Genomic DNA, 24,107 nt, shown 5'->3' with positions numbered 1-24,107 from the left:
AGTGGTAGAAATAAAAATATTGAACGTTTCTGAAAATGGCCTGAAGGGTGAACAGAAATGAGGAAACATTTGTTCAAGAACATTCATGACAATTTGATAAGAAAAGTGAGAGTCTGTGGTATTTGAACCAAAACCACTCTCTCCCTTCAGCCTCCTCACAGCTGGTGAGCTTCCAGACAGTTGTGCCCAGGACCCAGGGGCCCTTCTCACAGCTCCCAGTCAGGACTTTTTCCTGGGAGGAGCAGGCTATCAGTGTCACTGAGTCTGACTGGCTGAGTGTGGTGGAGAGATGGACGCCCCTCCCTGAAACAGAGTCTCCAGGCAGAGTGCAGTGCGCAGGAGTTCCTGGCACCCTGGCCCCCAGCCCTGGCTCCTGAGGTGGTGGCTGCTCATGGTTCTCCGGCTGCCTCTCCCTCTCCAGCTCCTAAAGCAGGGGTGTTACTCAGAGAGAACATAGCCATTGTTCCCTGGGTTTTGCCTGGGGCTAGAAACCGGCCATAAAACGGACAGCTCCTACTCTCTTCCCAAAGGAACTGACCTCATTGGCAACAACACAGAATGAAGAAATTCAAGCCTGAAGTTCTGTCAAGAATGGTGGTGATTACGGAGATACAGAGGGGAGAGTCCACACCCAGGCTAGACTGGAAGCTAACTAGTTTTCAGTACAATACCCAGGCAGGAGCACTTCTGGGGTCAGAGCAAATAATCAAACAGGTATCAGTCGCTCAATTGTGTCTGACTCTTTGGGACCCCATGGACTGTGGCTTACCAGGCTTCTCTGTCTATGGAAATCACACACTATTCCTTCAAAGGAGCCAGAATTTGACTCGATCTGTTGGTAGAAAATGACCCAGGATGTGATTGGAAGACAACAGAGAAACAGCAGGAACTTAGTGGAGTTTAATGGCTGATGTGGTCCAGGAATGAGAGAGCCCTACCAAGTCCCCTGACATCTCCCGTAAATGGAAAAGAATAAGGTCTTGCCATTTTCAACAACCTGAACGAGCCTCAAGGCATCATGCTAAGAGAAATAAGCCAGATAAAGAAAAACAAATACCTTATGGTATGATTTCACTTAAAGGAGGAATTAAAAACAAAGCAAACAAAACCACAACAGCGAAAACCTCAAGCTGGTAGATGCCAAGAACAGATTGTTGGCTGCCAGAGGTGGAAGGTTGGAGGTGACGAAATGGGTGAAGGTACAAACTTCCAGCTATAAAATAAGCCGTAGCCCTTCACTTTCATAAAATAAGACATAGGGATGTACTATCAGCATGGTGACTATAATTAATAAGACTATGTTGCATATTTGAAAGTTGCTAAGAGAATTGGACTGTGAAGAAAGCTGAGCGCTGAAGAATTGATGCTTTTGAACTGTGGTGTTGGAGAAGACTCTTGAGAGTCCCTTGGACTGCAAGGAGATCCAACCAGTCCATTCTGAAGGAGATCAGCCCTGGGCATTCTTTGGAAGGAATGATGCTAAAGCTGAAACTCCAGTACTTTGGCCACCTCCTGCGAAGAGTTGACTCATTGGAAAAGACTCTGACGCTGGGAGGGATTGGGGGCAGGAGGAGAAGGGGAAGACAGAGGATGAGATGGCTGGATGGCATCACCGACTCGATGGATGTGAGTTTGAGTGAACTCCGGGAGATGGTGATGGACAGGGAGGCCTGGTGTGCTGCAATTCATGGGGTCACAAAGAGTAGGACTCAACTGAGCGACTGAACTGAACTGAAGAGAATAGACCTTAAAAGTCTCCATCACAAGAATTTTAAAAAAAATTTTTTTTTTTAATTAAAGAGAGCACCCTCTTGTCAGTCCAGCAGCTCAGCCCGACTAGATTAGAGCCTCTGTTATCCAGGTGAATCCCTTCCAAATTTGTCCTTCCTGGGGTACCCTCCCTCAGCACTAAGGAACCATACAGGCTTTCCTTAGAGTTACCCTTTGATCACAGTTAGCAATTCATTCACCAAACTTCTGTTTAAACTGTGGTCTCCTGACTAGACTCTGACTGCTACTCCTAACAGTTATTACATCATTTGGACTTTCTTAAAAAAAAAAAAACAACTACTCAATAATAAAATCTGGTCAGTCTATGAGGAATTGATATAAAGAACTCAGAAATAAAAAATTGATGCAAAAAGGACTGAGGGTAAGTACTAAATGTCTTCCAATGGAAAGTGGAAGTATTTGTTGCTCAGTCATGTCCTACTCTTTGCCACCCCATGGACTGTAGCCCGCCAGGCTCCTCTATGGCATTCTCTCGGCAAGAATGATGGAGTGGGTAGCCATTCCCTTCTCCACGGGATCTTTCCTACCGAGGGATCAAACCCAGGTTTCCCTCACTGCAGGCAGATTCTTTACCTTTGGCAGAACTCAAACAAAATAAGGAGACTCAGGGCTGCAGAACAGGACATAAATGTATTATACATGTTAACAAAGTCAAAGCAGCAGAAGTTGCCAGGGCTAAGTATAAAAAAATTGGGGGATCACCTTATCTTTTATTATAGAGAGACACTCATATCTAAGTTTAAAGTGTATGGTTTAAAAGAAAGACTCCAGTGTGTTAATGACTTTCACAAACTCTGTCTTAACTCTACAGGAATCCTTTGTAAGGAATTCACTTTCCTTTCTCCTTCCTCCTCCTCCTCCTCCTCTTCTTCCTCTTTTCTTCTTCTCACTTTACTTTCATTTTGAACTCACATTTCTTATGGTTACAAAAAATGATCTCAAATTTAGAATTTACTCAATTTCACTTTTCTTCTTCATATTCTAAATTGCAATGAAATTATTTTTAATGTTTTTTTTTTTTATTTTAAGAGAAGCATAGGCTGATATCATTGGAGAAGGAAATGGCAACCCACTCCAGTATTCTTGCCTGGGAAATCCCACGGACAGAGGAGCCTGGCAGGTCACAGCCCATGGGGTCACAAAGAGTTGGACACGACCGAGTGACTAACAGCAAGGCTAACATCACAGGAGAAAATCTAGATGATTGTAGGTTCCAGTTATACAACATTCCAGGAAAGGACTCAGAAGAAGATCTGTGGTGGAGAGGGGTTCAAGGGAGGGAAGGATGAACACATGGAACATGGGGGTCTGGGGGAGGGCAGTGAAACTTTGCCCATGTGATATCATAATGGTGAATACATGTCATTATACACTGGTCAAAATCCACAGAAAGAACAACACAAAAAGTGAACCCTAGTGCAACCCTATGAACTTTATTTCATGCATTGATATTGGCTCATCAATTGTAACAAATGTGCCACATCACAATGCAGAATTTTAACAGGAAAATGGCTGGGTGAGGAAAATGTGAGGTGATATATGAGAATTCTCTGTACTTTCTGTTCAATTTTTCTATGAACTTAAAACTGCCCCTTCCCCTCAAATCTCTTAATTAATTTAAAACCACACCCAGGCCACGGATCATGATCCCAGTCTTCATGATCATATCTGTCTGTCTCTTCATTCACTCTATAGAGATGAGTGAAGCTGGATAGGGAGAAATCTGTGAAATAGTCATGAAATACACACTCCCACTGGTGACGATGTTGTTCTGCGTATCCTCTCTGTACTTTCTTTAGTAAATTGCTTGGATTTCTTTCTGTTGAGTATGTGTTACTTTTCTAAAAACAAGTCATTATTTAAAGTAAAGGAAAATTCTTAATGAACTAATGTGACATTGCTCATGCCCTTGAGTTTATGGATAAAATATTCATATATTTATGTATGTGTGTATGTGTTTGCAGTTAAAAAAATAAAAGACTGCAAAACTTTATACCAATATCCTTATGTTTATTGATGAGAAATAGAATTATAGGTAGCTTTCATTAAGTGCACGTTTTTCCTTTTTTTTCCTTTCTCCCTCCCCCCTCAACCCCGTATTGTTTAATCACCGAGTTCCTCTGCTCCCACGCTTTCCAAGGCAAACCAGCTAAATAAAAATTCCTTGGATTCTTCCCGCTCATTAAATGGCCCTCTGCCCTTGTGGGAGGTCCATAGTTCCCATCTGAGATGAAGCTGTAGGGGGGAACGCATTCATAAACTATATGTTATATTCACATCAGTTAACCTTTCCAGGAAACCGTTTTACCGGTGGAGGGTGGAGGGGCAGCCTGAGGAACGGAGAACCGGGATCGAACCGGAGAGCCTCTGGGTTCGGTCTCATAACACGCAGCCCCTCGGTCGGCGGCCGCGTCTGCCCTCTCATGGCATCACTCGGAACTACAGGCCGCCTTGCAATCCGAGTCGGGAGTCCGGACCTCAGGTCCAGCGCGGGGCCTAGCCACCCGGGCGGGGGTCCAGGCTGAGGCTTTTCCCTCGCGTTATCCCTGCCTCTCACCTTCCCGAACGTTACTGCTTAACAAGAACTGAAAACTTCCATGAACAGATGCATGTTTTTGAGGACGCTTTTTAAAATATCAGTAACATAGCGCTACTCTTAAGTGGAAGTTTTGTCACTTTGTCACTTTGTACGTAATAACAGGGAAATTACCGTAAAAACAAGACAATGTTATAAAATACTGTTGGACGCTGTTTCTCACAAAAGCCAGTGTATAGCCTGCTCTTTGTTCAAAGGGAAATCATATATCAGAAAAGCTTTTTTTTCAAACACATTTTAACATTTTGACCTACACCATGCATAAAACCTGGAGAAGGAAATGGCAACCCACTCCAATATTTTTGCCTGGAGAATCCCATGGACGGAGGAGCCTGGTGGGCTAGAGACCACGGGGTCTCAAAGAGTCGGACACGACTGAGCGACTTCACTCACTAGCTCACTCATACATAAAAATGAAACAAAAATTTCACAAAATAATACCGTTATTTTTCTGATATTTTCTATTCTGTTTTATTCTATCTACTTTATTTTTCCCATTTAAAAAAAACAACTTGAAGTATAGGTGATTTACAATGTTGTATTAGTTTCAGGTATACAATGAAGTTATTTTGGTTTTTAATCTAATTTTATTTATTTTATTTTTGGCTGTGCTGGGTCTGTGTTGCTGTGCTCAGGCTTTCTCTAGGTGACCAGGGACTACTCTGTGCTCCGGTGCACAGGCTTCTCATTGCAGGGACTTCTCTTGTGGAGCACGGGCGGGCCCTAGAGGGCTCAGGCTTCACTCATCCCAGCATGCAGGCTCAGTAGTTGTGGTGCACCAGTTAGCATGTACACATGTATACGCTACACATGTCTCACATGTGTAGCATGGCCCTGCATGTGGAATCTCCGCAGACCAGAGACTGAACCAGTGTCCCCTCCACTGAGTCACCAGGGGAGTCTGGATTCTTTATATATATATATTCCATTTTCAGATTATTTTCCATTACAAATTATTATAAGATATTGAGTATAGCTCCCTGTGCTATACAGTAGGTCCTTGTATAAATATATGTATCTATTTTATTTATGGGATTCCCTGGTAACTCAAATCATAAAGAGTTTGCCTGCAATGAGGGATACCTGGGTTCAATCCCTGGGTTGGGAAAATCGCTGGAGAAGGAAATGGCCACCCACTCCAATATTCTTGCCTGGAAAATCCCATGGATGGAGGAGCCTGGTGGGCTACATACAGTCCATGAGGTCACAAAGAGTCAGGCACAACTGAAGGCCCTCACTTTCACTTTCATTTTATTTATAATAGTGTGTATATGTTAATTCCAAATTCCTAGCTTATCCCACCCCATTTTAATATATGTATTTTTAATGTTCAAAGACAGGTAGATGCACATGTGTAAAAAAATGCTGGTGGGGCTGAAGCTGAGTGATGGTACAGGGGGTTCAGACTTTCTATTTTCGTGCATGTTCAGAAGTTACAAATTAAAAGAATATTTTAAAACTGATTGGTTTGGGACTTGCCCAGCAGTCCAGTGATTAAGATTCTGCGCTTCCACTGTAGGGGGCATGGGTTTGATCCTTGGTGGGAAAAATAAAATCCCACATGCTTGTGACCAATTAATTAATTTAAAAATTTAAAAAGAATTTTAAAAACTCATCAGCTTGTATTCTATATATGGATTTTACAACCCACTAAGGGGTCACTACTCATAACTGGGAAATTTTGAATTACTCTAAGCTGTGCAGAAATTTACCCTGGACATGATCAACAGAGATTAACCCGGATATAATCAACAGACCTAAAGAAGGAAGTGCTTTTCCAATGCAGTTGACCACCCCCTCAATGGCCACCAGCAACATCTCCCTGCACACGCCTGTCATTCCCACAAGAGGTGAAGCCCATTTCTCCACCCCTTGAATCCAGGCTGGCCCAGACTAGGAGAATGCATCAGAAGTGACGTTCTGGGACTTCCAAGTTCAGACCTCCAGAGAACCAGAAACTTCTGATTCATAGTGCTTGGAATGAGCTGCCAGGTCATGAGGAAGAGCAGTGGGAAGACACACGAGGAGTGCTGAGTGGCCAGTAACAGCCCTGCCAGCACCAAGCCAGCCCCGCATTTCTAAACAAGCGCTTGGCTTCCCACCTCAAGAGGCTGCCAGATAAAACATAGGCCACCAGATAAATCTGATTTTCAGATAAACAAGTCCTTCTTCAGCCTATCTCAAATATTGCATGGGATATACTTGTGCTAAAAACCAGTCATTGTTAACCTGTAGTTCAGATTTAAGTAGCAAGTCTGTATTCTCATTGGCTGCAGTTGGCAATCCACCTGGAGCACCTGAGGGCTTTCTCTGGCAACTGAGGACACTCATCCCAGGTGAAGGGCACAGGAGCAAACATCATCCGATGAGGGCAAAGGCCACCTTTCCCAGCCCTTGATGGGAGGGACAATGCTGGGGTGAGCTCTGTCCAGCCCCTGTGCCCTGGTAGCCCTGAGAAGCAGGACCCACTCCTTTGCCCTTTTTCTGTCCCCTCACCTCTGCCAGGGCTTCTGAGGGTCGCCCCCAAAGAAATTGTCTCAGGTCTGCTTTAGAAGAACCGAGAAGGGGATGACAGAGGGTGAGATGGTTGGATGTCATTACTGACTATTCAATGCACATGAGTTTGAGCAAGCTCTGGGAGATGGTGAAGGACAGGGGAGCCTGGTGTGCCGCAGTCCATGGGGTCATAAAGAGTCGGACACGACTGAGCGAATGAACAACAGAGACAGTAGAGCTTGACCAGGGTTAGCTGTTGTAATCGCTATCATTATCCACTCACAGTGTCTCTCACAGCGGAGGGAAGCAACCTGACCAGCACAGCTAACACTTACTGAGCCCTTACTGGGCACCTGCTCAAGATGCATTTCCTCGACAACACCCCTCCGAGGTGTCGCAGGTGGGGAAACAGAGGCATGAGAACCTCAGGACCCCGCGCCTTTTCACTGCTCTTGAGCGCCCTCGCCCGTCCGCGTCATCACCACTTCCCAGTCTGGAGACCAGTACGGTGACCTGGTCCCAGGCTTGATCAGGCTCCCCGGGCTCTGTGGCCTCCCACGTAGTCCCCTATCATCAAGCATTCATTAGGCACCTACTGTATGCACAGCGCTGTTCCAATGAAGGAGACAGACCCCCTGCACCACAGGGCTACCTTCTCATGGGGCAGATGGATGAGAGCACGGTGAGTCAGATGTGGGACTTGGCAGACATGTCGTGGAGAGGTGGTCAGGAAGGAAGAGCATTACCTTAAGTAGAGTGGTGAGGGGAGGCTTTCCTGAGGAGGTGACAAGAGCAGGAACCTGAAGGAGGTGAGGGAGCCACCGGAAGACCTGGGGGAAGAGCATTTCGGGCAGAGGGAACAGCAGATACAAAGGTCCTGAGGTGAGAGTGTGCTGCGGGTGCGAGGAGCGACAAGGCCAGCGTGGGGGAGCTAGGGGAGGGGTCGGGTGAAGCCAGGAGGTGGCAGTCGGGCAATGAGGGCAAGTTCACTGAGAAGCTAAGAAGGCTTAAGCCCCAGTGCCCTCACCTGCCCAGATGTCCAGAGCACTGGGAGGGGCCTTGCCGTAAGTTCACCTGCAAATGCCTTTCCTGGAACTCTGTGTGGTTCATGGCAAACCATTAAAAAGCCAACTTAAACATCTTTTTCAAGAAACACTGGTAGGAGATGTAATGCATTTCCTTTCATAATACTTAGCTAATGTCCTGTATTTAATTCATTTTATCCTCTCAGGAAACTTTCCCTCGGAAGTGGCATATACCTACGTACAGCTCAAGGAGTTTCCACAGTTGACTGTCCTTGCTTCTCATCTGTGTCCTGAAGCATCCGCTTCGCTCCTCCTGGGCTCTGCCCTACCCCAGGGCCCAGCTCAGCATCAGCACCAGGAGGGATCTCTGCACGTGCAGAGATGGGGCAGTGAGTGGGTTTTGGAGAAGGTGAGCCGGGCACGGAGGCAGGGCCATTTTCCCGAGCTTACATGGAGAATGGGCAGCAGGACAGGGGCATGGCAAGGTCTGTGACCCCAGGCCCCTCTGATGCTCTTTCCAGGCTTCCCTCCTCGTTTGATGGTCTGGACCCTGGATTCCTCCCCCGCCCAACCCGGCGCAGAACCTGGGGCTGGGCTGCGTCCCGGGCGGGCGGAGGACGCTGCGATCTGACAGTCGCCACCAGATGGCGCTGCTGGGCTGACCCTGCGGGAAAAGAGCAGCTAAGCAGCCAGGCTCCTGGGCCTCTGGGTCCCTAAGTTCCTCAACAGACCTAGTTCCACACTGCGGATAGAGAGACCCTGAGCCTCGCCTGCTCTGAGCACAGGGACAAATGTGGCTCCAGACGTCTCTTCCCAGGAAGAATGAAGGGGAAGGGGTCCCCTTCAGCCTGGGGACTGCTCAGCAGATGTGGGCAGCCGGCCTGTGTCCGGGCGTGGTGCCCAGCTGCCTGGGTCCTGGCACTGGAGGGCCGCTGCGGACTAAAGCCCTAACTGCAGCACTCTCTGCTGCGTGGCTCCAGTCAAGCCACCTGGCTGCTCTGGGTCCCCTTCTGTAGAGCACCTCCTTTAGCAGAGTGCTGTGAGGATTGAAAGTGACGTGAAAGTGTTCACCACTCAGTTGTGTCCAACTCTTTGTGACCCTGTGGACTGTATCCCACCAGGCTCCTCTGTCCGTGGGATTCTCCAGGCAAGAATACTGGAATGGGAAGCCATTCCCTTCTCCAGGGAATCTTCCCAACCCAGGGATCGAACCCGAGTCCCCTGCTTTGGTAAGTGGATTCTTTACTGTCTGAGCCACCAGGAAAGAGAAAACAATAGGCATGAAGCACTGACTGCTGTTTTTCCAGGGACTCCCCTTGCGTGCCTCTATCCCTCCTGGTTCTGAAAACTCTCACCTCACCTTCAGCAGGGTGTGCACTAAGCCTGGTCTCCCAGACTCAGAGACATCATAAACCAACACTTCTGAATTCTCCCAGTGGTCCTCTGGGGTTGGTATTGGTTATCAGACCCCCTCTGTGAAGGAAAAAACAGAGGCTCAAAGAAGAGGAGGAGGGAGGGACTTGCTAGAGCAAGTCAGACAGAAAAAGGACTGAAGAGGGAGTTCCTCTGTTTGTGTTTTTACTTTTGGCCTCATGGCATGCAGTTTCCCAAGCCAGAGATCCAACCCGTGCCCCTCTGCAGTGGAAGCGCGGGGTCATAACCACTGGGCCACCAGGGAAGTTCCAGGAAGTGATCTCTAAGTGATATTGTTAGATATTGTAAATGGGGGAAAAAACCAAGTATGGGACAATGTATAGTACATGTTCACATTTGACCTAAAAGGGGTCCATAAGGATAGAAAATATAGGTAGAATTGCCTATATGTGCATTAAAAAAATCAAACAAGGTATTATTTACCCCTAAGGAGAGGAACTGGGTGCCTGGGGTGTGTGGTAGAAAGAAGACTTTCGCTGCACACTTATGAAATACCTAAAAGGGTGTTTTTGTGTTATTTCTCTGAAATAAGGTCAGGGAGGGGAAAATAAATACACTAATTCAGGGGTGCAAATTCCAGAACCAACAAGAACCAGGAAAGAAATATGAATATGTTGAGACATTAAGGAGTGGTAGAGGAACTTCCCTGGGGGTCCCGTGGCTAAGACTCTGTGCTTCTGATGTGGGAGGCCCAGGTTTGATCCCTGGTCAGAGAACTAGATCCTGCATGCCACAATGAAAGATACCACATGCCTCAAGTAGGAGCCAACGCAGTCAAATAAACTAAGTAATTAAAATTTAAATTAAAAAAAGAAGGGAAGTGGTGGGGACTGAGGCAAACAGTCTGTGTCCCACCTGACAGGAGAAGGGCCCTGCTCCACTGCCTGAGGGGTGGCGAGGCTGGAGGGAGGGGTCCATCAGCTGGCTGACCTATCTATCTGCCATCACCAACCCACCCTCCCCTGTGGCCTTCCACTTAAGAGGCTGGAAAAGAGAAATGACTGGCTTTCCTAGGCTCCCTTGCAGTTAGTTAGGAGTAGTCATGTGACATAGTTCTGGTCAATTAGATCTAAGGAATCTGTAGGGTGGGGGGTGGGAGGTAGGGGTAAGTTCTGGGAAATTATTTCTCTGTATGGTAAGAGACGGATTATTTCAGTTCTTCCTAAGCTTAACCATTTCTCTTCCTTCCTGTCCTAAATGTAAATGCAGGTGCAGTGCCAGGTACAGTAGCAGCCATACTGAAAACAAGAGGGAAAAGTCAAGCAATTGCAGAGATATGAACCCTGACATCAGTGGACTGGTAGGTAAAGCAATGCTAACCATAGCTGATCTCCAAGTTCTTCGGGATGGAGGAAAATGCACTCCTATTTGCCTGAGCCACTCTGATCTGTTTTCTATTTTTTTGTAGTCCAATGCATTCTTAACTGTATAGAAAATGTATATTTGATAGAACTCAGAAGGTATGGGAAAGAAGAGGCTGGGCAGGAGTCTGGAGGGTAAAGGTCCAGGAGAGAGACTTTCCGTTTGGAGGTGAGGGAGGTCTGAGCATGTTTCTTTTGTAATAACCAGCATTTATTGTGCACATGCTGTGTACTCCAACAGCAATTTACACAGATCAACTTACTTCTCACCACAGTCCTCTGAGCCAGGCCCGGCTTTATCCCCACCATCTGGAGGTAACTGGGGTCAGAGAAGCAAAGCAGGTTGTTTGGAGGCCCTACAGCTACAGGCTGGACAGCAGGACCTGAGCTCAGGCAGAAGCTGTCCAGCCCAGGGTGGACTCTGACTCCTCTGTCTGCCCCTCTTGGGGCCTCAGTCTCCATGTGAAATGGGGTGTGGGTCCTGGTGGGGGCTGGGACGTGCTCTGCTGACCCAGCAGGCAGAGGTCAGCCTGGTGACCATCTCCCCTTCCACCTCCATGTCCGTGTCCCTCACTTCTGGGGTATGGGGAGTCTGGTGGATGATGCAGCCCTGGAGGGGAGGTGCCTGGAGGGCACAGCCTGGCCCTGGAGACATTTCGACTCCCTGGCCCTCTGGGCCTGTTTCCTTCTCCTGATTGAAGGGACTGATCAATCAGCACCCTGAGGCTACGGGAAGGAAGGCTTGCGGTGACCTAAGCCCTGCGGGCGGAGTGAGGGTGTGGACCTCCAGGGCCGTCCCCTCGTCCCCTCCCAGCGCCCCAGGTCCGCCCCAGGCATTTCCGGGTGATCTCAGGAAATACCAGACCCACTCCCATCCCCCAAGCTGTCTGCAGCCCTGTTGCCGCCACCACCCTCCCCCTCCCCCGCCCTGTCCCTCCCACAGCTCCTTCCGGTCACAGGTCTTGCTCACATCTCCACCCTGGTCAGTGCCGGACTTCAGCCCCCCAGCCTTCTACAAGGTCTCCCCCTCCAGCTTTCACTTACAGAAGGGGGATTGGGAGCAGGCTAGGGTCCTGGTAACTGGACCCAGGCAAGGTGACCTGTGACTGTGAAATAGCTTGAGGGAATTCTGAAAACTTAGAAGAGGAATCAGGGAAGCAATCAGGAAAGGCTGCTTGGAGAAGGTGACATTTAAGTCTGGTCCAGAAGACCAAGGAATTGACCAAGGACAAGTGTTTCCAGACAGGAATTCATTTATTCGACAAGCATTTATTGAACACCTCCTGGTGCCAGTCCCCCCCATAGGCCATGAGCTTTGGCAGGAGGCAAGATAAGTTTGTGCCCTCTTGGGTTTCACACTGAGGGAATCAGAGGAGTAAACACCAGCTTACAAGCTGGGCTCAGAGCTACCGAGGAAGAGTAGGTGAAAGGGGCCCCATGCTAGTCTGAGGAGGGTGGCCAGTGCCTGACTGCTGAAGCAGAAACAGCCATTACTTAGGCGGCAAGGGAGGGTGGAAAGGAATCCAATGGAAGGAACAGCAAGTGCAAAGTCTGAAAGTCAAGAGGATGCAGGACGGCTCAGCTGTTGGACAGCAGACAGGATCAGGAGGCCACAGAGGCTCAGGGCAGAGAGATGACCTTCCCGAGGTCACAAGCGCTGGAAGGCAGGGATGTGGGCTCAACCACAGGAGTCTCTGCAGTGTTTTGAAGGGGGCCTGCAGCTGCACAGCCTCCTGGGGGAGGTACTGATGGAGGGACAGCTAACTGCTGGGAGGAGATGCTGCCGTAAGAGAGACGGCAGCGGAAGTCGCCGTGGGTCGGTGGAGGCTGTGGTGGCCGTGATGTGGTTTCTTCGGGGCCCCTGTGGTAACAGCCTGGGCACTTTGCCTGCCTCCTGTGGCTTCAGCACCCACAGAGAGCCCTCACTGGGGCACGCCTGCTTCCCAGAGCTCGGACCAGGACTGGGAACCCAGACAGGACCCTTCTCAGTCCCGGGACACCCCCCAGTCTTTTATCTCCTGGGAGATATTTAGTGGGGCTTCCTTTACAGAAGAGGAAACTTGGGTTCAGAGAGGGCTGGTGGCTGGTCTGGGACCCCACAGCCAGAGGGCAGGTTCAGGCACCCACAGCTCAGGGCTCCCTCTCTTTCCTCATGCTCCTAAAGGTGACTCCTGCAGTCACGTCCAAACCAACAACTGCCATTGGAATCTTTGTTCAAAGTGGGCGCTTGTGACCTTGGGCAGGTCACCTCCCTGCCCTGAGCCTCTGTGGCCTCCTGATCCAGCCCAATGTCCAGCAGCCAAGCCGTCCTGCATCCTCTTGACTTTCAGCCTTTGCACTTGCTGTTCCCTCCATCGGATTCCTTTCCACCCTCCCTCGCAGGGAAGCAGGAAATCCTTGTTCAATGCAGACCTTCAGTCATGACTGCACTCCCGGCCTGAGCCCAGGCTGAGTGCATGGGACAGGCTTGACAGTCTCTGTCTATGGGGGAGTGGGTAAGGGCACAGACTGGGCTCCTAGCTCCAGGCTGCTGCCTCCTAGCTGTGTCACTTCGCCTGCCTGTGCCTCAGTTTCCTTGTTGGTGAAATGGGATCATAAGAGTGCCTTCTGGTTGGTGTGAAAGTTTGGTGTGAAAGTCCAGTGGAATGATAGGGGAGGGCTCAGGAGAGGGGCTGCATGGTGGTGTCTGTGTGGCTGTGACCTTGTGGTGGCCCGGCCCCGAGGAGGTGGACTCCGGACCTGCTCCAACCTTGCGCTCACCCCACCAGGTTCTTCACACCTCGCTTCACAGGGTTTGGATGTTGCCCAGTCTCGCAGCTGGTGGGGTGGTTAGGACTGGAACCCGAGCGACAGCCCTGTCAGACAGGGTGGCTGTAACTCAAGTCTGCTGGAGAAGGCAATGGCACCCCACTCCAGTACTCTTGCCTGGAAAATCCCATGGATGGAGGAGCCTGGTAGGCTGCAGTCCACAGGGTCGCTAAGAGTTGGACACGACTGAGTGAGTTCACTTTGACTTTTCACTTTCATGCATTGGAGAAGGAAATGGCAACCCACTCCAGTGTTCTTGCCTAGAGAATCCCAGGGATGGGGGAGCCCAGTGGGCTGCCGTCTATGGGGTCGCACAGAGTCGGGCGCGATTGAAGCAACTTAGCAGCAGCAGCAACTGAAGTCTGCAGGAAGTGGGGAGGTGCATAGGGTAAGCGGCTGGTAGCAGGGGTGCACCGTCTGTCTTTGCAGAGAGCCCGCACGGGGCATCTAGACCTCCGGATATGTGGCGACGGGCATTCCTGGCAAAGGGAACTTTGAACAGTGAGGGACTGTGCTGTGCGAGGGGACTGGGGGAAGGGGCAGGGGCAGGGTCTTCTGGCCATGGGAGGGGCTGTGGATTAGATCCTAAGTGTGGTGCCAAGTCCTTGGAGAGGCTGAGAGGGGTGACACGGCCTCCTGTGTTCTCCCCAGCAATTCTGCCCGTGAGGGGGCCAGGCCCCGAGTGCAGCAACGAAGCAGAGGCTCTGAGGGTCCCCGTGTGCACCCATGGTCTGGTCCCCAGCACAGAGCAGCAGCTGGACCGGGCTCCCTAACTTGCTCTTTGTGTGGGGTGCCGGGTGTGGCTACAAGCACCCCCACCAACCACAGCTGGGGTCCCTGGGCTTCTGGAAGGCTTTCCCCCAGTGATGGCCTGTTCCCTATTGTTCCTCAACACGTGCGCTCAGACACTGTGCCCTGGGAGAACCCTGCAGGGGAGGAGACGCAGGTAAGGGAGGCCAGGCCAGGCCCCACTCAAGGAGTTGTAGGACCACAGGGTGGCAGAACCCACATCACTGTCCAGGGGGACATGCCAGGATGTCCATGGCATCAATGGAGGCCCCCAGGGCAAGATGCCCACTGGATCCTAAAAGCCTATGAGCACTTGGGCCAGGCTGACTTCTAGAAGGATCCTCCTGGGTGGAGAGGTGCTCAAGGCAGAGGGAACAGCGCACGCAGGTGCTCAGAGGCACGCACACGCGGGCCATCTGGGAGACCCCGGGGAACAGGTGGGGTCGCAGGGCAGGATCCGGGAGTGGCACCAACAGAGGAGCCTGGTGGGCATGATGCGGGGAGGCCCGAGGGGACCCAGGCCGGCTGGCAGTCTGGGTTTGTGGGCGGCTTGCATCCAGCCACTCAGATGAAGATGGTGAAGATGCAATTTTATTCTCATCTTTCTGCTCAGTATCTCTTAGATAAGCACAGTCACAAAAATTAGTAACAATGTTTGCTTTATGTCTTCAACTTGTATTTTCTTATAAGAAATTAAAGAAAGAAGTAGAAGGAAAACAAAAAGGAGGGGGAGGGAGGAAAGAAGGGGAGAGAAAAATGAGAGAAAGAAGCAGAAGAAAGATTGGGTTTTTTTTTTTTTTTTGCCTTTTTCTGGTTTAAATGGCTAAAACTGTTGCATTGTCTCACCCCTTGAGGTCATTGGCCTCCTGCCCTCTCTTGAGACCTCTGTGTCTTGGCTTTGTAACTACTGTGTCTGGGTCAGCCTCCCCAGCCTGGCGCCCCAGCACAGACCAGCTTCACAAGGAGGGGCTCAGAAAAGGAGCAGAGGTGAGTGGGAGGAGAGGGCAGAGTGAGAACCAGCCTGGAGGTGAGGTCTGAGGTCTCCGGAGAGACTGGTGGATCCTGACAGTCTGCTCCATCAGCCCCGGCCGGAGGCCTCTTCCAGAGCCAAGGTCAGTCTTCTTGCTCTTCTTCCCACAGCACTGGATCCCTTGAGTTCGAGGGCCCTCTGTGCACGCGGCCCTGGACTACATGCTTCCTGCCCATGGCCTCCTACCTCGAAGCAGGTATTATTGAGCTATCTTGTCTACTTATGTGTTTTATGACCTTGGCAGCTTTGAAAAGTACTGGTGAGGTATTTGTAGAATGTGTGCATGCTTTTTTTTTTTTTTTTTAGATTTATTTATTTATTTGGCTGTGCTGGGTCTTTTTTACTGCACTCGGGCTTTCTCTAGTTGCAGCCAAGTGGGTTTCTCATTGTGGTGGCTTCTCTTGTTGCAGAGCACAGGCTCTAGGCACTCTGGCTTCAGTAACTGAGGCTCACAGGCTCAGTAGTTGTGGCTCACAGACTTAGTTGTTCCGAGGCATGTGGAATCTTCCAGGACCAGGTATCAAACCTGTGCCCCCTGCATTGGCAGGCGGATTCTTGACCTCTGGACCACCAGGGAAGCCCCTGCATTTTTTTAAAGGATTATTGTTATTTTTATTATTTTGACTGAGTTGTGCAGCATGTGGGATCTTAGCTCCCCTACCAGGGAAGGAACCACGCCCCATGCAGTGGAAGTGTGGAGTCTTAAGTACTGGACTCCCGGGGAAGTCCCTTAAGCATTATCGTTAAAGATGTTTACCAAAAAAAAAATAAAATAAAGGATTTTCCTGGTGGCCCAGTGGTTGAGAATCCATCTGCCAAGGCAGGGGACAAGGGTTTAATCCTTGGTCTGGGACGATCCCACATGCCACAGGGCAGCTAAGCCCGTGCACCACAGCTGTTGAGCCCAGGCACCCTAGAGCCCTCAGTTCAGCTCAGGTCAGTCACTCAGTCGTGTCTGACTCTATGCAACCCCATGGACTGCAGCATGCCAGGCTTCCCTGTCCATCACCAGCTCCCAGAGCTTGTTCAAACTCATGTCTATCGAGTTGGTGATGCCATCCAACCATCTCATCCTCTGTTGTCCCCTAGAGCCCCTATTCTGCAACAAGAGAAGCCACCGCAATGAGAAGCCTGAGCACCACGATAAAGAACCAGCACAGCCAAAAATAAATACATAAATAAATAACATTAAAAAAATAATAAAAATAGCCTATCTTGTTTGAAATGTTCACCACTATAGGGGAAAAAGCCTGAGGAGTAATGGCCGATAAAGACTAGAAATGTTGGATCACAGATTGAAAATTATATATTAAGCTGATGCTGTTGTTCATTGTTACACTTCATGCCCTAAGGAGGAAATCTGAGGAAGATCATAAAAACTTGTTTCTGAGGCATGATGAGAGCTGTGGAAGAAAGGTGTTATACAAAATCTCTACTGAATTACCAGGTTATTGATTAATGTAGAAAATACTGCAAATATTGCTCCTTCCCTAAAAATGAGATGGAAGCTTTCTCCTGAGCCCTCATGCCCTTTCTCTTATGATTTCTTGTGATTTCAGTGTTTTGGTTTCTGTCTGTGTTCAGGACTCCTCTGCCCTTTCAGACTTCCAGCCCCTGGAGGAACCAGGGTAGCTTTATCTCTGTGCCCTAATAAGAACCACCGTCCATCTAGGGCTTCACAATTTCTAAAGCTTTTCCTCCTCTGCTTTCTCATTCTGAACTGAAATGCAGTCCCTCAAGGTGGGAGGGATTGCTACCCCCACTTCACAGATGGGGAACCTGAGGGCTGGCCAGCATAGGCTCTGCTTGCTGGACAAATGGATTTGGATCTGGAGTTCAGATCTTGGATGAAGCTCCCTGAGACCTCCTGCGTCTTCGCCAGGAAAAGACGCATGCCATCTTCACGGCATGCCCTCTCTCCCTGCCTGCAGCGCCTCTCCCTTGAAGCCCTTCCTTCCTAACCCCAGAGACATTACCATCTGTACAGCCATTTCTTCCTGCTTCTGAACCTCATCACCCTGACTGTCCTCCATCACTCTGCCTCTTCAGGCATTTGAGACTCACCTCCAAACTGTAAGTTGTATCCGACTCTTTGCAACCCCATGAACTGTAGCCCACATGGCTCCTCTGTCCATGAGATTCTCCAGGCAAGAATACTGGAGAGGGTAGCCATTCTTCTCCAGGGGATCTTCCTGACCCAGGGATAGAACCCACGTCTCCTGCATTGCCAGGTGAGTTCTTTACCACTGAGCCACAGGGAAGACCCAGGAAGGCAGATGAGCCTGACTGCTCCAGCCTGTGCCCTGGGTCAGCTTGGGCTTTGGGCAGAGTATCTGGCTTATCCTACACCTTCCTCTGTAAGACAGCTTGCATGCTGTGGACCCAGGAGAACCTGGCTTTGAATCCCAGCATGGCCGTGCACGGCCTCTGTTTCCTCATTTTTAAAATGGCAATGGCGCTGCTAACCTCAAGGGCTCCTCATGGGGATGAACTGAGAGAGGAAATGCCAGAGTGCACTGGGCTTCAAAGGGCGTGAGGAAGGAGAAGTGAGTTTGAGGAATGCAGGAATGTCCCCTCCGACCTTGCACAGGGGAGATGGTCTTCCAGCCTTATGAGGCCCTCCCTACGCTGTAGCCTGGCTTGATCCCCTGAATTGCTCTCCAGCTCACTTCCTGGGCTGTGGTTGGCTTATCATCTCTTTATCTGCATCCAGCTCTCTTTCCTAAATCTCTGGGGCAGTGCAGATTTGCAAGCTGGATGTAGAAGGGACTGGGTTCTGCAGGCAAATGTTGGCCTGGGTGATCCAGCCTGGCATCTCTCCAAACCTCATTTTTTTCCTGTAAAATGTGAACAATATGAAAGCTCACCTTGAGGTGTCGTGATGAAGTTTGGGGCCAGCGCCATGCCTCGTGGGGGCACGTGGTTGTTTAAATTCATCAACTAAAGTTAAATAAGGACTTAAAACTGCAGCTACTCAGTTGCACTGGGCATGTTTCAAGTGCTTACGTGTGGACAGGACAGCTAGATTGCAGTCCATCCTCCCAAGGAGTCCTAGTGGCAGCATTGGTCTGTAGAATCTGTGGACAGCACTCCAGCCTGTGACGGGCACCTGCTGCGTGTGGGCACAAGTTCATCTGTAGCTGCAGACTCTTCAGGGGTGGAGGTCATGATTTCAGCGAGAGTGCTGCCCTCCTGCAGGCCCAGGAAGGCCCAGCAGAGAGCCAGGGCTCACCAGGAGGGTGTTCCAGGATAGGGGTGGACCAGGTTTAAAATGGAGAGCTCAGGTTCCTGCCTCTGGGGGCAGGCACACAGGGCTTTATTCACTTTCTGGTGGAGAAGGCGTGTGGAGTCTGAAGGCAGGTTGGACAAGTGGTTTCTGGCCTCTAGTACTACCACTGTCAGACTTTTCAAAAGAATGGTGGCCACATGGCTTTGCAGAGGTGTTAGTGTGTCTCTCTGCTTCTCCCCTCCCCTTCATCACTCCTTCCACTCTTCCCTCTCCTTCCTTCTCTCCCTCTTATCTTGTGGCCAAAGAAGGGCAGTCTAGATTCCAGCTACTGAGAACAGAGGGCTGTCATCCCCCATCTCCTCTTGCACAGGCGGAAGGAATATGGGGCTCGGGGAAGGACAGTGGGTTGCCTTCTATGCCTTTGCCAGTGAGGGCACAGTGGGACTTCTGGACACAGCCCCCCTGAAACCACAGATTGGCATAGTGTTGAGGTCACCCGGACCTCCTTGGATCACAGGCCATGGGAGGGTGCTCTCTGCCAACCCAGGAAGCCCTGATGCGTCCCCAGACCCTGCTGTGAGGGGTCTCTGCTGACCCCACTGTGACTGGAGCAAGTTGGGCTTGGGCTCCTCTCCAGGGTCTGGCCCTCCTCCAGCATGGTTCTTAGCACATAGTAGGTGTCTCGTGGACCCTGGTTGAACTGAAGGGAGGAGGTGTTTCCTATGTGAGAGTGCAAGGCCCTGTGAAGGGGCAAGCCTGCACCAGGGGGGGTCTATAAGCCCCTCACGGGAGGAGGGTGAATCCAGTACCCCACCTTCTTAGGGTCACAATGCCATTAGCAGCCTAGCAAAGCATCTGCACCATCCTCAGAATAATTTTCAGGTGTGTTTTACTGAAGTAGAATGCATACGTTAAAGTGAGACATCTGTAGCATACATCAGTGAATTTTCACCAAGGGTAACACTCGTACCCCAGCATCCAGCGCCCCTGCACAACCACCCACCCCCACCATCCGGTTCCACCTCCCGGACTTGGTAATGTTTACAAGCGCACACTGCGAGGGGTAGCGTGTTTGAGCTTCGGCTGGGGGTTCTGGGCGTGTGTGTGAAGGAGGAGAGGGTGTGTGGACCTGTGGGACGTGCCTGGGATGTGGGGGGATTTGTGGGGTCTGAGTGAAGGTGGCCGTGTGCGTGGGTTCAGGGGTGAATTTGCCACGGTTTGTGCAGTGGTGTGGGGTCGTTGGCACGCGTGCGTAGGTTTTGGGCGTTGTTTAGAGTATTGGAGCGTGGGTTTTGGGGTGTGGTGGGAAGGTTGGGTAGTCTGTGTGGGGTCGTGGGTACCCCAGGGAGGTCGCGGGGTCAGAGAAAGTGAAGCTTGGGCAGGTTGGGACCCTGGCCCGCGGGCGCGGGGCGGGGCCAGACGACAGGGGGCGGGGCCATGTGGGACTTGGGCCGGGCGGAAGGGCGGGCCCTCGGGGCACAGGGCGGGGCCAGACGGCAGGGGGCGGGGCCTTTCGGGACCTGGGCCGGGCGGAGGGGAGGGGCCGGCGGGTGCGCGCACGCAGCCGGCGCGCCCCCTCCCGGCCGCCATGTTGGCTGGTGTGTGGGTGTCAAACCGAGCTGGAAGCGGCTGCGACTCTTCGGGCTCCAGTCCCTCCCGCCTCCTCAGCTCTACTGGCGGCCGCAGCCGCGCACCCGGGTCGGCCCGGAGGAGCGCAGGTGAGCCGGGGCCTCGGGGCTCGGGGGCCGGAGCGGACCGAGGGCGCGGACCCTGCCCCTCCCCAGAGCGCCCCCAGAGCACAGCTCCCCCCACCACCTCCCAGAGTATGCACCCCTCAGTCCCAGCCGGGTCTCCACCTCAGGCGGGATCCTCTCTTACCCAACAGGCCCCGCCCTACGGGCTGGAGCACGGCCACTCCTCGTCTGGGTCCTCATTCCTCTGCAGGGACCCCCCACCCCCCCGACCACCGCCTTCCCCTCAGGGAGCTCTTCCTTGGGTATCCTCGGAGCTCCGGGCTTCCCGCGCCCGCCTCAGCTCCGGGAGCCCGTCCAGGCCTCGCCGTCCACCTTTCCGCTGGACCCACCCTGCCCCTCCTCCCCGGGCCGGGCGCCCCCGCCCTCGTCCAGGTGCCGGCCGCCCCGCTCTGGGCCGCCGCGGGCCCCCTCCCCTCCGCAGGGACCGGGCTCGCCCTCCCTACCCCACGGCACAGCGGGGACGGGGGCGGCGGAGCCAGACTCCAGCTGCCTTTTGTTCCGCGTGGGATGGAGAGACCCCGCCCGGCGGTCCTGCCGGGCTGGTCTAGGTGGGTGAAGGGGTGCGTGGGGCCGCCTCTTCCAGGGGACCCTTCGTCTCTTTCCCCGTGGGGCGGCTCCCGGGAGCCCAGCGCCTTGGGAGAGGCCGGCCCTTCCAAGAGGAGTCCGTGCCAACAGGTTTTTGTTTGCAACCCGGAGTTGGCCCGGTGGCTTTGCGGGGGGGAGGGGAGAGGACAGCTCGCTCTCCCCAGAAATCCCGGCAGGGTCCTGTGGGAACCCATTCCTCCGCCCATGGGCTCCGTCTGGGGCCCTTCGCCCTTTAGCTGCCCTGGGGACGCGTCGGAGCCTGTGCTGGAAGGAGGATGGGTTTAACCACCTTTAGGGTTCAGATGGGGAAACTGAGGCCCAGAGAGAGGCACTGGGTCATGCGGTGATGCAGCGTCGGAACTAGAAGCTTGGGCTCCGGGCGCTCTCTGGGATATTTTAGAATTTTTTTTAGAGAGATATTCAGGGTTATCCCTCTCCTCTTTTTAACATTCACTAAGAACTTAAACAGAAAAAGGTGAGAAGTAGGAGTTGTTCCTTTCCACCTCCAGGAGGAGCTTAAAATGATTGAAAAAGGTGAATTTTAATTTTTAATTGTCCTTGCCCTCTTCCAATTATGTAAGATAATGAAGATTTGGCAGAAAACTTGTGCATTTTGTAGCTCTAGATACGGATGTTAGGTGCTAACGGATCGTGTGCTGAATCCTGCGCAGCAGGGATTGAATTTGCACTGATAATTAAGTTTTCATCTGTATTTAAATTAACATCCAACGGCCTACAGGTTGTTCCTGAGTGGTGCTCATTCCAGCAATTGTGTTTGGGACAGGTGATTGTGTCAGAGAGTCTGCCAAGATCTTCTCATTTCTTATTTATCTGCATTAAAAAAAATCTGTACTGTATTTTTACATTTTTAAAGCTTTTTTGCTTCTTTAGTTTTAATATTGGGTCAGTCATCCTTACCAGTCTCACTGCATTTTTCTTTTGTAAGCACTGGATGAGTTGCATGGATGCTCAGTTGCTCACTTGTTTCCAGCCCTTTGTGACCCCATGGACCCCTTTGCTCCTCTGTCCATGGAGTTTTCCAGGCAAGAATACTGGAGTGGGTTGCCATTTCCTTCTCCAGGGGATTTTCCCGACCCAGGGATTGAACCTGGGTCTCCTGCATTGGCAGGCAGATTCTTTAACAGTGAGCCACCAGGGAAGCCCACTGGATGAGTTGTTGTTCAGTTGCTAAGTCGTGTCCTACTTTTTTCGACCCCATGGATTACAGCAGGCCAGGCTGTTCTTCACTGCCCTGGATGAGTTACTGGCTGTTGAAGAGTTTGTTAAAGTGCTGATTAGAGTGAGGCATGATCCAGGACTGCATCCCGCCAGCCCCCTGGCCAGGAGCGTGTCTGGTTTGTGCTGTGGGGTGTACTGATCTCGGTTTACACAGGCTTCTTGCCTCCCTGCACCTAGCGGATGGGGCGCTCTGGGGAGACCTCTCTCCCAGCAGGGTGTGTGACTCCAAGCATGTGCCTGAGGTGTGAAGAAATGTAAGACTCGCGTGATGAAAGCTAGCATGGTGTGTACAGTCTTGAAAAATGCCCCATCCTCTATGGAAATCCTCTCTAGAAACGCAGGTGACTCTTTGTGTAACTGTATTCCATGACAAGACGTGGGTTTCCTGAGTGTTCGGATTCTGATAAGAGCCCTGCAAAAATAGTTGAGAATTACTTGTGATGCTGATTTATTTAATTTTTTAAATATTTATTTGGCTACACCAGGTGTTAGTTATGGCATGCGGGATCTAGTTCCCTGACCAGGGATGGAACCCAGGCCCCCTGCATTGGGAGCGTGGACTCTTAGCCACTGGACTACCAGGGAAGTCTCTGATTTATTCCAATGGCTTGGCTTTTCCCGAACCTAAGGAGTGGGCATTTATTATAATAATAATAATTATTGTTTCGATTTCGTTAGGAAGAGTGGCAGCATTCAGTTCTTTGTGGCCTGAAGTGTTGAAGGATTTTCACTCACAGGGCTGCTGTTGTCACTTTCTAGGGAAGCACCTTTAAGTTTTCAAAGCTCTCTGGCAGCTGTTCTCCCCCTTCCCCAGAACCTTCCTGGTGAATTGGTGGGTGTGGAGGATTGTGGCTGTTGTTTCATGGCTGAGGATCTGTTGACCCTGAGCCTTGGAGAAATCAAAGGGCTTGGATTTGGGAGATTGAGAAGCTGTTGTTTCATGGCTGAGGATCTACTGACTCTGAGCCTTGGAGAAATCAAAGGGCTTGGATTTGGGAGATTGAGGTTGGGAAGGATGTGAGGAATTATCTAGTCCTACCCCGCTTTTGTCTGCTGGGCTCTCGGTTCAAGCATTCTACTTAAACAGGTTTTCCGGGATTTCCCTGGTGCTCTTGTGGTTGAAAACCTGCTTTGCAAGGCAGAGGATGTCTGTTTGATCCCTGGTCGGTGAACTAAGGGCCCATGTGCTGCAGAGTAACTTAGCCCATGTGCCACAACTGAGACCCGATGCAGCCAAATAATATTTTTAAAAAAAGAAAAAAGATTTTCATCCAGTGTAGCATGAAATGTGAATAAGGAGTCCTGGGCAGTGGGCAGCAGGGAACAAGCTTATCCATCCCCACTGCAGGATCCACGGTCTGTCTTATTCTTGCCAGAACTGCTGCTGTTTGTCCAGCAGTCCTGTGCCAGTCAAGTGGGTGTTATCCCCCTTCTACAGATGAGGAAACTGAGGCCCAAGAGAGTAAGTCTTGTGCTCAAGGTCATGCAGCCAGTAGGTGATGGGGCTGAATTTAGACAGGTGTGTTGACTCCCCAGATGTTCTGATGCCTTAATCTCATGTGAGAAACAGTCCTGGGGTGAAAAGACTTGTTCTAAGCCCATCTGCGAGTTGGTGGAGGACCAAATACCATGGGGCGACCTGATGATCAGGATTGCTGAGGTGGGAGAGAGTACGTTTGGCTTTGCCAGATGCATTGTGAAATGTCTGTTTTGTCTCCATCTGTTGAGTTTTTGAAAATTGACAAACTTTCTGATAAGTTCCTCAATGGAATTTTCTTTGGTCTTAATTAAGTTTGTTCAAGGTGTCTAAAAATAGACGCTTAGAAAAACAAACACAGTGAAGTAAGTGTCCACGCGGCTGAGAGGGTGTGTTGAGTAGCCTCTGTCCACAGGCTTGTTTGACCGCACCTACCTTCCAGATTCTTGATGGCTTGAAATGCAAAGTTGTTCCAGCAGACTCTTGTTGAACA

General features: G+C 51.0%; 1 protein-coding gene across 3 annotated transcripts in view; it reads left to right on the top strand.

Moving 5' to 3' along the window:
• The first annotated feature begins 20,156 nt into the window (after nt 1–20,156).
• EPN2 (epsin 2) overlaps nt 20,157–24,107 on the top strand; it is a 50,070-nt gene continuing 46,119 nt past the window's right edge. For all 3 annotated transcript variants that reach the window (XM_068977809.1, XM_068977808.1, XM_068977807.1), the window contains exon 1: nt 20,157–20,277. The gene's annotated coding sequence lies outside the window, so the exon portion shown is untranslated. The remainder of the gene's footprint in view (nt 20,278–24,107) is intronic.

Source organism: Capricornis sumatraensis, chromosome 8, assembly GCF_032405125.1.
Source record: "Capricornis sumatraensis isolate serow.1 chromosome 8, serow.2, whole genome shotgun sequence".
Classification (NCBI taxonomy): domain Eukaryota; kingdom Metazoa; phylum Chordata; class Mammalia; order Artiodactyla; family Bovidae; genus Capricornis; species Capricornis sumatraensis.
The sequence above is the reverse complement of the archived record's forward strand: the minus strand, read 5'-3'. Positions and strand labels throughout refer to the sequence as shown.